Source organism: Lissotriton vulgaris, unplaced genomic scaffold (assembly GCF_964263255.1).
Source record: "Lissotriton vulgaris unplaced genomic scaffold, aLisVul1.2 SCAFFOLD_1083, whole genome shotgun sequence".
Taxonomy (NCBI): Eukaryota; Metazoa; Chordata; class Amphibia; order Caudata; family Salamandridae; genus Lissotriton; species Lissotriton vulgaris.
The window spans coordinates 685,930-699,132 of NW_028253160.1; positions in this window are offsets into that span (position 1 = coordinate 685,930).

Genomic DNA, 13,203 nt, shown 5'->3' on the forward strand with positions numbered 1-13,203 from the left:
TGGTGAGACTATCAATCCTCGGGGGCAAAACCAGCAGAAACTTGAGTGTAGTGGTATGCACTGGCCTTCGAGGGGAATACGGAAACGTGATGTGGAGCAACTATAATGATTTGGCAGGTTGCAAGAATCCAACTGTAAAAGTGTGTCCATGGTGAAACATGTACCCTCTACCCTGGGAAGCTTCAATACTAAAGGGAAATTGCTAAGAAGTTGCCCAAGATTTTGACCCTATCACTGGTTCCATGCAAAAACGTAGGGAGGCACAGATGACAAAGACACTACATCTGATAATGAACCGGGTGGTAGCTGACCTTGGCGATGAGCCCTCCTACCAGAGGGGCAGATGGTGAACCAAATATATCGAACACGTCCGAACCAGAGCACTTCTACCGTCTTAGATCATCATAAATGGTTCCATTTACTAAGTTGGCAGATTATGTTGCAAAAAGAATTAGACAGTCCTTGAACAAGATGTTAAGGCATCCTTGGAAGCAGTGGTGGCTCCTGCAACGATGAAGAGAAAACCAGTTGCTGGCCAAACCCCATAAATTCTTGTTCGACAAGGATTCAATTGATGATTTGAGTTATGTCTTCTCATTAAAAGTATTCCAATCGATAATTGGAAGGGTCAAGCTATCCTTGACTGGTCCATTTCCTGCTCTGTAAAAGAAACACAGAGTTTTCTTGGGCTTGCAAACTACCACTGTAAATTTATCAATGGTTTTTCTAAACTTGTTTTACCTACCACAAATCCGCCCACTCAAGCCACTTTGTACAAACTCCCGTCCTGTAACAACCTGATATTTCCAGGTCTTTTACTGTTGAAACAAGTGTTTGGTACTATGCTATGGGAGGAGTATTGGTTCAACCAGAGCAGGACGGAGAAGCGCAATTTGCTTACAATAATTCCATACGTGCCTCTATTGGATTTTCCCACTTCTTTGCAATAACTGGGGGTTGACCCCACAAACGTCCCAATACTCTTGCATACAGAAGATTCCGCCCCTGCAGGGTACAATTCTCTAAAGAAATTTAAAAAAATAAAAACATTGCTTCATAATTTACAAATTGCTATACACTAGCAACAATCTCAGGCCAAACATCATAGACCAGCTCCTTTCTATATTGTAGGTGACAAAGCCTGGTTGTCCTCCATAAATCTGCGACAATCCAATTTTTGGTCTAAGTATTCTCCAGTACATTGTAATTCTTTTGAAATCTGTACAATAATAAATTCTGTCACTGTACAATTAAAGCTTCATCCCTCTTGGAAAATTCCTCCTTACTTTCATGTTTCCCAATTAAAACCATATTTATGCCACAGAGGCCATTCTGTTACATTGAGACCTCTTCCGGTACTTATTGACAGTCAACATGATCATGAGGTCCAATAGATCTGTAACTCTCAAAGTCTTAAATGGTAACTACAGTACTTAATTGACTGGAAATGATATAACCCATGTGATTGCTACTACGAACCAGCAGATCAAGTTCATGCTCCCCAATTGGTTAGAGTGTTAGGAGTTCCCCCTTACCTGCGCCCTTCACACAGGTGCTGCCATGGCAGGTTTTTGGAGCAGCTCTGTGCGTGGAAATTTTCCTTTCGGCGAGGATGCTGTGTGTCAGATCTACAAAACCTTAAAGGATACTTGTGGTGTAGCTGCACAGGAACAGAGATGCTTGCTCCCGAATCCTCCTTGGGAAACAACTCGGAGCTCAATGTTATTAAGCCTCCAACCTGTTACCTCGGGGGGAAGGGGGAATTGGATAAAATAATAAATAAACAAGAAGAGACTTTCTTGGCTGGTTCCTCTCGTCAGTCCGACCTGCAGACCGCTACCTATTTGAACCCTGTGGAGAAAGATCACAATTAACCTTGGTTCTACTCTACTCTTCCGATTTCTACTCTCTCTCCCCTAATCCTCACCTACCATTTGCTTCCAAGAGTCTTGCCCTCTCTTCTATCTTTTCTTTATTTCAGGCTCTGTGGGACTGAACTTTTGGGTATGTTATTTCCTGTAATGCACATAAGAGTTATATGTCGTTAGTTCTCTTACTCTTTGACTATACTGGGTCTTAATATGACACTATCTGTCTTCACTCACTTGTGTCCTGTCCTCCAGTGCCTTAATCCTAATTGCCTTTATTTCTCAGCTGTCAATTCTTTTCTTTTCTGTGAAATACAACACACAAATCTTGATTAGTTGTTTATCTACCTATGCAATCCTGGTTTATGTACTGTTTACCTATTTTAACTTACTGCGTTTTATTTCTATTCTTCTTTTAACCTTCCACTAGCTTCCTGCTTGATTCTGGACTAATAAGTTGCCTTTATCTCCTCTAGGGATTTCTTTATGTTGATTCCAGTGTTTTGAGACTTTTGAACTGGTTTGTCTCGTTACAAATCATTATCAGGTAAGTAATTCGCTAAACGCCTTTACATCGACGTTCCTCTAAATGTCACTTTAGATTAGTTTCACTTATCTTCTCTTTTGCCTTTACAGGTTTTGTCATGCGGAGTTCTCTGGTTGCCGGTTTATCTTCTGACTGCGTCCTCTCAGGCTGGGAAGCGGCTGCCTCAGCTGACGAAGTTTAAATCCTGACCTTCTTCTCAGCCAGAATACAGAATCGCTCTTTAATTTACGGGCACTATAAATCAACTACGACTACTTAACTAGCGAAACGAGTTGTTTTTAAACACTCGAACGCTACTGCTACAAACTCGGTTTCTCTTCATACACGGAGCTCACGACCTCCTCTCCTCACAGGGTCATGGCGCAGGTGAAGTGCGCTGAGTCCTGGGTGCGCGCGCCTCACCAGGACTCTGCACTCTATTGCAGGAAAACACTAGACCGCTAGCTTTTTTTTTTTTTTTTTTTTTTTATTTTTTTTTTTTTTTTTTTTTTTTTTTTTTTTTTTTTTTTTTTTAATTTCAAATTTGTTTTATTGAGTTTAAGAGCAAGAAAAACAGGCATAGTAAGGCGAATAGCATGCAGTAGGTTTATGTAGCGAGCGAGACAGACAGGCACGTCTTCTCTGAGAGGCAACCAAGAAGCATATAAATCACGCCTACACAATATTGCATTGCCGACATTTAGGTGAAGATGCCATGTGGGAATTACAACCAAACAAAACAGAAGGAAAAACTCAACCCCCCACCCTTCACCCAACAGCCCCTCCCCCCCTCCCCCCACCCCGGCCAGTATGCCAATAGTTCGGAGTCTCCCTGAGTTCACTCTCGGGCTAGTGTGTAGCAAGGTGTCTAAGTTTGTGGCGGGTTCTGCGGTGGTGTCGTGAGCCGTAGAATGCGAAGATATTTTGGGCATGTGATTTCGTGAAATTCCCTGGATAAGAGGGACAGGAGCGGTTGCCAGGTCTTCTGGAAGGAGTCAGTCGAATGTGTGAGTGTGGCTTGGATGCGCTCCATGCCCAGTGTGAACCACAATTTGTGTAACCAGCCAGTGTGGGTGGGTAATGTGGTGGAGCCCCATAGTGACAGAACTAGACCGCTAGCTTGAACTCCAGCCCTCCGGCCATATTGGAGTTCCGCTTGCGCACATATTCAGACCATGAACCTCCTAGTGAGTTCTTTTATGGTTTGTGCGAGATGGCCGCTACTTGTGGGCTAAAGGTCCTGACAGTACCCCCCAACAAGGTAGATCCTCTCCGTCTTGGTTTTGCAGGGAATTGTTGATGAAAGATCTTGACCAATCTTGGAGCATGAACATCCTCATCTCTCTCCCAAGATCGTTCTTCAGGACCATAACCTTTCCAGTCTACTAAATAGTATAATTGTCCCTTTGAGTATTTTGAATCGAGTATTTCTTTGACTTCATACTCAGTTCCCGTTTCTAAGTTAGGGTCTTGGTGGCAACATCTTTCGCAAACTGGTTGGGGCCTTCTTTAGTAATGAGACATGAAAAACTGGGTGAATTCTAAGTCTTGATGGTAAAATGAGTCGATAAGTCACAGGATTAATCTTTTTCTCAATTGGATAAGGACCAATATATCGGGGCTGAAACTTTCGATTTCCTTTCAGTCTCAGATTCTTGCTACTCAACCAGACCTTATCTCCTGTCTCTAGGATGGGACCCTCTTGTCTTTTCTTGTCTGCATAGTTTTTATATTTCTCCTTCGCTACCTTAAAACTTTTCATTGCTTCCTGATGAATCGACTCTAGGTGGGACACTATGTCTTTTACAGCTGGAACTGAAATATCAACTTGTCTTAGGGTGGAGTTTGGATTCCTTCCATAATTCATATAGAAGGGAGAAAAGCCTGTGGAAACGTTCTTAGCATTATTATAAGCAAACTCTGCTGCCCATAAATACTCAGACCAGTTCCCATCCTGTTTTAAAAGGAACAGCCTTAAATATTGTTCCAATTCCTGGTTCACTCTCTCTGTTTGACCATCGGTCTCAGGATGGTAACTGGTGAAGAACCTCACCTCAGTCCCTAAACTTTCCATGAAAGATTTCCAAAAGTGAGAAATGAATTGCGGACCTCGGTCCGAAATCACAATCTTAGGTATCCCATGAGTCTTAACTATTTCAGTACTAAAGTGAGTAGCTAACTGTTTAGCTGAAGGTAGGCCTCGTAAAGCTGTGAAATGTGCCATTTTTGAAAAGTAATCTACCACTACTAGAATGGTGTTGCATCCCTGACTGAGTGGTAAATCGGTGATGAGATCTAATGTGATTGTGTGCCAAGGATAGGGTGGTGTGGGCAAGGGCTGCAACAACCCTTTCGGAGCCTGCCGTTCAGATTTTCCTTGAGCACAGATCTCGCAAGTCTTGGCATAATTCTCTATATCTTTGGTCATTCCCGGCCACCAGTAATGCCGCTTGATCAATTCCTTGGTTTTCGCTTCTCTCTTGTGTCCCGCCAGTTTTGCGTCATGACACTCTTGCATAATTTGTTCCTGCAACTCCTTAGTGGGAATATATAAGCTGTCCTGGTAATATGGGAGTTGCTGAATGATCTTTCTACCTTCCTTTCCTTTATCCCACTCCTCCATCGCTTCTGTACTCATCACTTCCGAAATACTGGTTTCTAGGCTAATTGAGCTGGTGACTCCTATTATTTTCTCTTTGGGAATGATTGATTGGTTTTCCAGTGGCATCTTTTGACCTTCGGTATCAATTCTGGACAAGGAGTCTGCTTTTCCGTTCTTTGTACCTGGCCGATAGGTAATTACAAAGTCTTAATCGGCGAAGTACAAGGACCATCGCAACTGTCTTGGAGTCAGCGTTCTGGCGGTCTTTAAGAACTTTAAATTTCGATGGTCCGTAAACACCGTTATCTGGTGCTGGGCTCCCATGAGATGATGCCTCCATTCCTTAAAAGCATCTTTTATCGCTAACAACTCTTTCTCGGTGATGGTATAGTTACATTCCGCTGGAGACAGTTTCCTCGATCTGTAAGCAACTGGATGTAGTTGTCCAGAAACCTTGTTGCGTTGGGATAGGACTCCTCCCACAGCTTGGTCCGAGGCGTCAGTTTCCACATAAAAGGGTTGGGTAGGATCAGCATGTTGAAGAATTGGAGCCGAGGTGAAATCTTGCTTCAACAGATTGAAGGCCCCTACAGCTTCTGTGGTCCATTCAAATGGAATTCCTTTTTTTAGAAACCTTGTGAGCGGCAGAATCTTATGAGAAAATTAGCTGATGAACCTTCGATAGAATTTCGCGAACCCAATGAAGCTTTGAACTTCCTTAACGCTCACTGGGGACTTCCAATTTATTACTGCTTCTATCTTCCGCTGGTCCATGAGTATGCCAGTTGGGGAGATAACGAAGCCCAAAAATTCCACCTGCGTAACGTTGAAAGCGCACTTTTCCAACTTGACAAACAGCTAGTTTTCTCTCAACTTCTGTAGAACTCCTTGGACCTGATCTGGGTGTCTCTCTCTGCAATAAATCAGAATGTCATCTATATAAACGATGGCACATTGATCAATATATTCCTTCAGGACATCATTAATGAAATGTTGAAAAGCAGCGGGGGATTGCAAAGGCCGTAGGGCATAACCTGATATTCGAACAATCCAAATCGGATTCTAAAGGCCGTCTTCCACTCGTCCCCTTCTCGCATTCTGACCAGATGGTATGCCCCCCTCAGATCAAGCTTCCTGTACATCTGCGCCCCTTTCACTTGGTCCAATAACACTGATATAAGAGGCAACGGATACCTGTTCTTCTTAGTGATCCTGTTGATTGCCCTATAATCGATACAGGTCCTCAAATCCCCTTCTTTCTTCGGCACAAAAAATAAAGCAGACGAAACGGGATTGCGAGAGTCGAATGAAGCCATTGGCAAGGTACCTGTCCATATACTCCTTGAGATGATGATGTTCCTTTTCGGTTAATGCATACACTCGACTGCAGGGCAGATTAGAGCCAGGTTCTATTTCTATCTTGCAGTCGTAGATTCTGTGCGGGGGTAGCTGCTCTGCTTCTACCTCGTTGAACACATCTTGGAATTCCGCATACTCCTCTGGAATCTCTGGCGCATTAATTACGCATACTGATCCTCCGTTGTAGCACAGTGAGTGAGCCTGATTGATTTCTTGCATTTTCTCCTTGTTTCCAAAACAGTTCTCTATACAATACTTGTAATCCATCTTGATTGTTCGACTACTCCAATTTATTGTCGGATTGTGCTCAGTGAGCCAAGGCAGACCTAGGATTAATTCAAACTGGGGAGCATCAATCAGGCTAAACTGGATCTTTTCTTCATGACCATTATTCGAAACCAAATGAATTATTTCGGTGTGACTAACTATGGGACCGGAAGATAAATTTGTATCGTCCACCACCCTCACGGGTTCACTCTTGTTCTTCATGATGGCTTGTATTCCCACCTTCTGTGCAAACGTAAGGTCACAGAAATTTCCCGTGGCCCCAGAGTCTATCATTACAGATACTTCCGTTAGGACTAAATGTCTGAACCTAAATTCCATTGATAAACTCAAATGAGGTGCCGCATACTGTAAGGTGTTGGCCACTCTATGCTCTTCTAGAGTTTTCTCTTGACTCGCACCCACCTGTTCAACTCCTCCAACAGGTGTTGCTATTAGTTTTCCTTTGGCTTGTAGCTTGTCTTGGGTTTTCTTGGGCAATTTCTGACAAAATGACCTCCAGCTCCACAATACATACACAAACTACTAGACCGTCTCTTCTCTTTTTCTTCTTTCGACAGAGATCCACATATAGTTCCAATTTGCATAGGTTCCACCCCTGATGATCCTTCATTGCTTCGGCTATTCTCCGATCTAACACGATCAAATCTTGGAACCGTTGGTCTAAATTCTTTTCTCCTTTCTCCTTTTCTTTCCCCCTGTCGAAAGTCTATTTCTAACACAAGGTCCACTAATGCGGAAATCTCTGTGGGTCTGTTAGGGATTCCAGCCAGGGCGTCTTTCAAGTCATCCTTCAACCCGCGGTAGAATACTGCCGCTCGCTTGCTCTCTGGCCAATCAGTTTCCATCACAAGTTTGTTGAATTGTGCTAAGTACGAGACTAGATCTCTATTGCCTTGCTTCAGGTCCAGCAATTCATTATCTACAACTTGAGATATTCTCCTCCTATAGAAAATCTGCAGAAATTCCTGTTTAAATTCCTCATAATTTCTCAATATCGGATCATTTCTTGTTATGGGGGGTAAGGACCAGGTTGCTGCGTCCCCACTTAAATAGGATAAAGCGAACGCCACCTTGGATTGCGCGTCAGGGAAAATTGAAGGGCGGCACATGTAATGTAGTGAGCATTGAGTTATGAATATTTGCGCCTTTTGTGGGTCCCCACTAAATCGCTCTGGGGCTGCCAAGGGTATCACTGGGGACAATGAATGGATCACTTGAGTGGTCATTCTATTAGCACTGTCCACTAGAGGATTCTGAGCTTCCTGTCCAGAACTAAAGGGTTGTCTAAACCTCTGCACTAACTCTGCCGTTTCTTTTCTGGAATTCCCTATCTCCAACTTAAGATTCTGATTATCCTTTCTAACAGCACTTAGCTCTTTTTGTGTTGTGTCTAAGATTACTCCTAACCCTTGCAAATCTATTCCCTCTGCCATCTCTGTTCGGGTGCAAGGTGCAACTTGGGCACTTCACTCTGTCAGATCTACAAAACCTTAAAGGATACTCGTGGTGTAGCTTCACAGGAACAGAGATGCTTGCTCCCGAATTCTCCTTGGGCAACAACTCGGAGCTCAATGTTATTAAGCCTCCAACCTGTTACCTCAGGGGGGGAAGGGGGAATTGGATAAAATAATAAACAAACAAGAAGAGACTTTCTTGGCTGGTTCCACTCGTCAGTCCGACCTGCAGACCGCTACCTATTTGAACCCTGTGGAGAAAGATCACAATTATCCTTGGTTCTACTCTACTCTTCCTATTTCTACTCTCTCACCCCTAATCCTCACCTACCATTCGCTTCCAAGAGTCTTGCCCTCTCTTCTATCTTTTCTTTATTTCAGGCTCTGTGGGACTGAACTTTTGGGTATGTTATTTCCTGTAATGCACAAAAGAGTTATATGTCGTGAGTTTTATTACTCTTTGGCTATACTGGGTCTTAATATGACACTATCTGTCTTCACTCACTTGTGTCCTGTCCTCCAGTGCCTTAAACCTAATTGCCTTTATTTGTCAGCTGTCAATTCTTTTCTTTTCTGTGAAATACAACACACAAATCTTGATTAGTTGTTTATCTACCTATACTATCCTGGTTTATGTACTGTTTACCTATTTTGACTTACTGCATTTTATTTCTATTCTTCTTTTAACCTTCCACTAGCTTCCTGTTTGTTTCTGGACTAATAAGTTGCCTTTATCTCCTCTAGGGATTTCTCTACATTGGTTCCAGTGTTGTGAGACTTTTGAACTGGTTTGTCTCGTTACAAATGTTTATCAGGTAAGTAATTCGCTAAACACCTTTTCATCGACGTTCCTCTAAATGTCACTTTAAATTAGTTTCACTTATCTTCTCTTTTGCCTTTACAGGTTTTCTCATGCGGAGTTCTCTGGTTGCCGGTTTATCTTCTGACTGCGTCCTCTCAGGCTGGGAAGCGGCTGCCTCAGCGGACGAAGTTTAAATCCTGACCTTCTTCTCAGCTGGAATACAGAATCGCTCTTTAATTTACGGGCACTATAAATCAACTACGACTACTTAACTAGCGAAACGAGTTGTTTTTAAACACTCAAACTCTACTGCTACAAACTCGGTTTCTCTTCATACACGGAGCTCACGACCTCCTCTCCTCACAGGGTCATGGCGCAGGTGAAGTGCGCTGATTCCTGGGAGCGCGCGCCTCACCAGGACTCGGCACTCTATTGCAGGGAAACACTAGACCGCTAGCTTGAACTCCAGCCGTCCGGACATATTGGAGTTCCGCTTGCGCACATATTCAGACATGAACCTCCTAGTGGGTTCTTTTGTGGTTTGTGCGATATGGCCGCTACCTGTGGGCTAAATGTCCTGCCACTGCAGCATCCTCACTCAGCGCAATCTTTCTTTTTTTCCTGTGTGTGTTGGGTTTTCTGATCTCACATGGGATTTGTGACGACTTCCTGCATGCCGACTTCTGGTATACAGAGCATGCAAGAAGATCTTTGGGCCTGATTACGACTTTGGCACAGCAGCACCGGCCCAATACCGGCTCCACTGCGCCAAAGCCGCGCAAGGACCGCCGACTGTATTGTGAGTTGAAAATGTGCAACTCGTAAAACGGTCAGCAGTCCTTTGGCTGCTCCCATGGTGGTGCCTTGAAAACAGGCACGGCAATGGAAATGACCAAAAAGTTCCAGCACGTCACGGACAGTGACGTCCACGCTGTGCTGGATTGGGGGCAATACAGACAGGGGGGCACATATTGTGCCCCCCTGAATGTATCCCTATGGTGTCAGGACATGTGTGCCCTGTAGGGCCCCCTTTGTTTTTGCACTGCTAGCTTTTCCGCTGGCTGTGCGAGAACGCAAAATATGCTAAGCAGGACTGCTCCAGTCCCTGCTCAGCATAATGCGTTGTGGTGCTCCTGCACCACCACCAGGGAACGACTATTCCCAGGCACAGCAGGCGGTCCACCACCGATACAACTTTACAAGTCATAATCGTTGAAACGGTGGACTGCCGCTCCTGCGCCGACGCCAGACTCGTAATAAGGCCCTTTGTATTTAAGAATTGGGCACAGTTATACAATTCTGAGAACATCTATATAGTCACTCATAATTTTCTATCTTCAATTATCAGGTTATATTTTCTTTCGTCTTCTTCCAAGTCAAAGATGGCCAAAACCATTTTTGGAATAGGTAATTTCCTGTTTTTTCCTATAAGAAGAGTACCATTGTTTGGTCCGGTTGCATCTCAATTGTTCCTGAATCATTTCTCACTCACTGGACTCTTTGGACTTTGCGTCTCTTCAATTCCTGCCATTATTTTGCTTCTTGTCTTCCTGTTGCTTGGCCTGGTCAGCTGGAAAGTTTTTCTGGTCTCTGATTTTTCTCCTTCCTGATGGGTTATTTTCTAGAGCATTTCTGGTCATCCTGATTTAATCTGGTAATCCACGAATGCCACTGGAACTAAACTATCATGGCCCCCTTAGTGCTTCACCAAGATAATAAAGCTAGTGGTGAAAAATCTCAGAGCCAAAAGTGTGAGATTCTTCTACTACTTGGGCAACATGATTTTCATGGGTCGAGAGCTGAAGGAACTAGTTATACACTTACAACCAACAGACCATCTTCTACAAGAGTTGGGAGTCATAAATAGGAAGAAACTGGTTTACACCAAACACAACAAATAGAGTTCCTTAGTTTTCAAGTAGATAATGTACAAGACCAGGTTTGGTTACCAACAAAAGAGATTACAGACATCAAGAAAAAATTTAATTATTCTATGTTTTAACTTCTTAATGTCTTGAATTGAATTGATATGATATTCCATGACATGTTATTTCTCGCCCTTTTGTTGTGATTGAATTTAATATTCCTTAGAGTTGGATTTTATCTCTGCTGCATTTTATTTCAGGAAATTATCAGAAGCAAGATTGAACTTCTGGAGGTTATGACAGTGTGGTGGAAAATGATGCTATATCAGCTTGAGAGGTCAAGAGTTTGGTCAGACACTAAAAAGTCACTGCAAAGAAAGAGGTAGTCATGATGGCGTTGGACATTATTTGGACATCCCTTGTGTTCCTGCGATTTGTAGTTTTGTTAATTATGTTTGTTTCTTGGCTGATGTGGTTTTACAGTAATGAAAGAATCATAGTCCTTGCATCTGTAACTTTAATAGAATGTAAAATTCTTCACTCAATATCCAGACAATTTTTTATTATCTCTGAACATTGTTTACTAGAATTCACAGCAGCGAAGTAAAATAAACTACAATACCTGACAGCCCAGTGTGAAAGTTACCACGAACGTGACTAAAAATGACCAATAACAATCCACAATTCAATATTAATGTGCATTCTTCTCAGAAGTAGTCCTCTTTCTTTGCATCTCGCAGCAGCCACGGTAAGTACCCATCACTTCCTACTTTTTGAACTGTTTAAGATTGACTTGTGCTGATTGCAGATTATTTTCTTCTGTTGGTGTTGACATTTGTCTCTATGGTTTTGCAGGGAATACATGTGTCCACCTCCTGCTGCTGTCATTGGCGAGGGTTGCAAATGCGATCCTACCTAGCTGTGGTGCACACATACCTCACATGCGCTACCTGTTGGCAACACCAATGAATTTGCCTTGAGTGGGGACTGTTTGTCAGGGGGCATCCCATGGTGGATTGCATGGCATTGATGCTCAACAATGGGCAACAATCCCCTTTGCGGTTCTGCCTTCTACCCGTGTAGGAGGGCCCAGAGACCATGTGTGATACAGGCTCACCTGCATTTCAAAAATGGCACTGGAGAAGGTGAGAGCTCTTAGGGAATTTGATCTAGGTGCTTTTAGTTAGTGTCGTACTGCTGCATTGGGTGATCTGCATGCGGGGTAACACCAACTGCACTATGTCCACAGAATGCAGACGCTCACTGTTGCTGAGTTATGGTCCCAAGATTGGAGAGCTGGCTCCTTCCGAAGCAGGCCAGAGGTGTAAGAGAAGCCTTTGTGAAGAATTATTGTGAAGGAGCTCTCAAAGTTTGTCCTGGCTTTTACAGCACTGGGCAAGGCACACCTATCTTTGAAGTGAGTCCTCACCACCAAAAATGTCTAGGTAGACTGGCCACAGCAGAGGACACATCTGTCATTGTTTCAACTAAAGTTCCATTGAATTCAAGGACCCAGAAGATCAGAATGGGCAAAGCAAAAAGGGTTTAACCCCTTCATTTCCACAAGGTGCAAGGTCAACAGGAGTCGTGCTAGCAAGAGTTGTAGCAGAGGAAACCCTAGCTCTTCAGCTAAGGGTTCAGTGTTCTTCTTGAGTAAAAATAGGATACAGAATTACGTTATGTTTTCCCAAATGGTTGGAGATTACCTCATATTTGTGGGTCCTTCAAACTGTGAGGGGATTCACAATAGAATGTTGAGGTTCCTCATCATAGTCGGTGAGACCGACCTCAATTCTCTTCCCAAAGGACATGGAGGAGTTGGTTGACCAAAGGTGATGAATGTGGAAAACAAATGGGCAATATAAACATTGTTTCTTCATCGAACAGGGATTATCAGAAATCTCTTACTCGTGAACAAAAAAAGACAAAGGTGTCTGGCCAATCATCAATGTACAAAAATCCAGTGGATGGTTGGTCTACAGATAATTCAAGATGGAAAATATCCATATTCTGAGGGATATCTTCAGATAGAATGATTGAATTATATTCCTCGATCAGACTGATGCCTACCTATCTGTACATATGTTTCCTTCCTCCTCAGTGATTCCTGTAATTTGTATGGAAGTAACAGGTTCCTCCTTTCAGTCTTCTCTCTACTCAATGGTGTTTTTCAAAGCTCCTCAAATCAACAGCCTCAATAGACTCATGTTTCCTGAAGGACTCCAGCGACTGGTGCATGCATCCACAAGTGTTTCAAAATCTCACTCTCAGATGCCACCACAAACAAACATATATTTGCATCCAGATTGAATACTCAAGTTCCACTGTGAACTCTGGACTTGAAAGCATCACTGGCCTTCTTTCAAGATTAGAGTGATGGACTGAATTACCCCTTCCCCTTTTCCCATCAAGATGGCCTGGGTGGCAGCTCTGACCAGG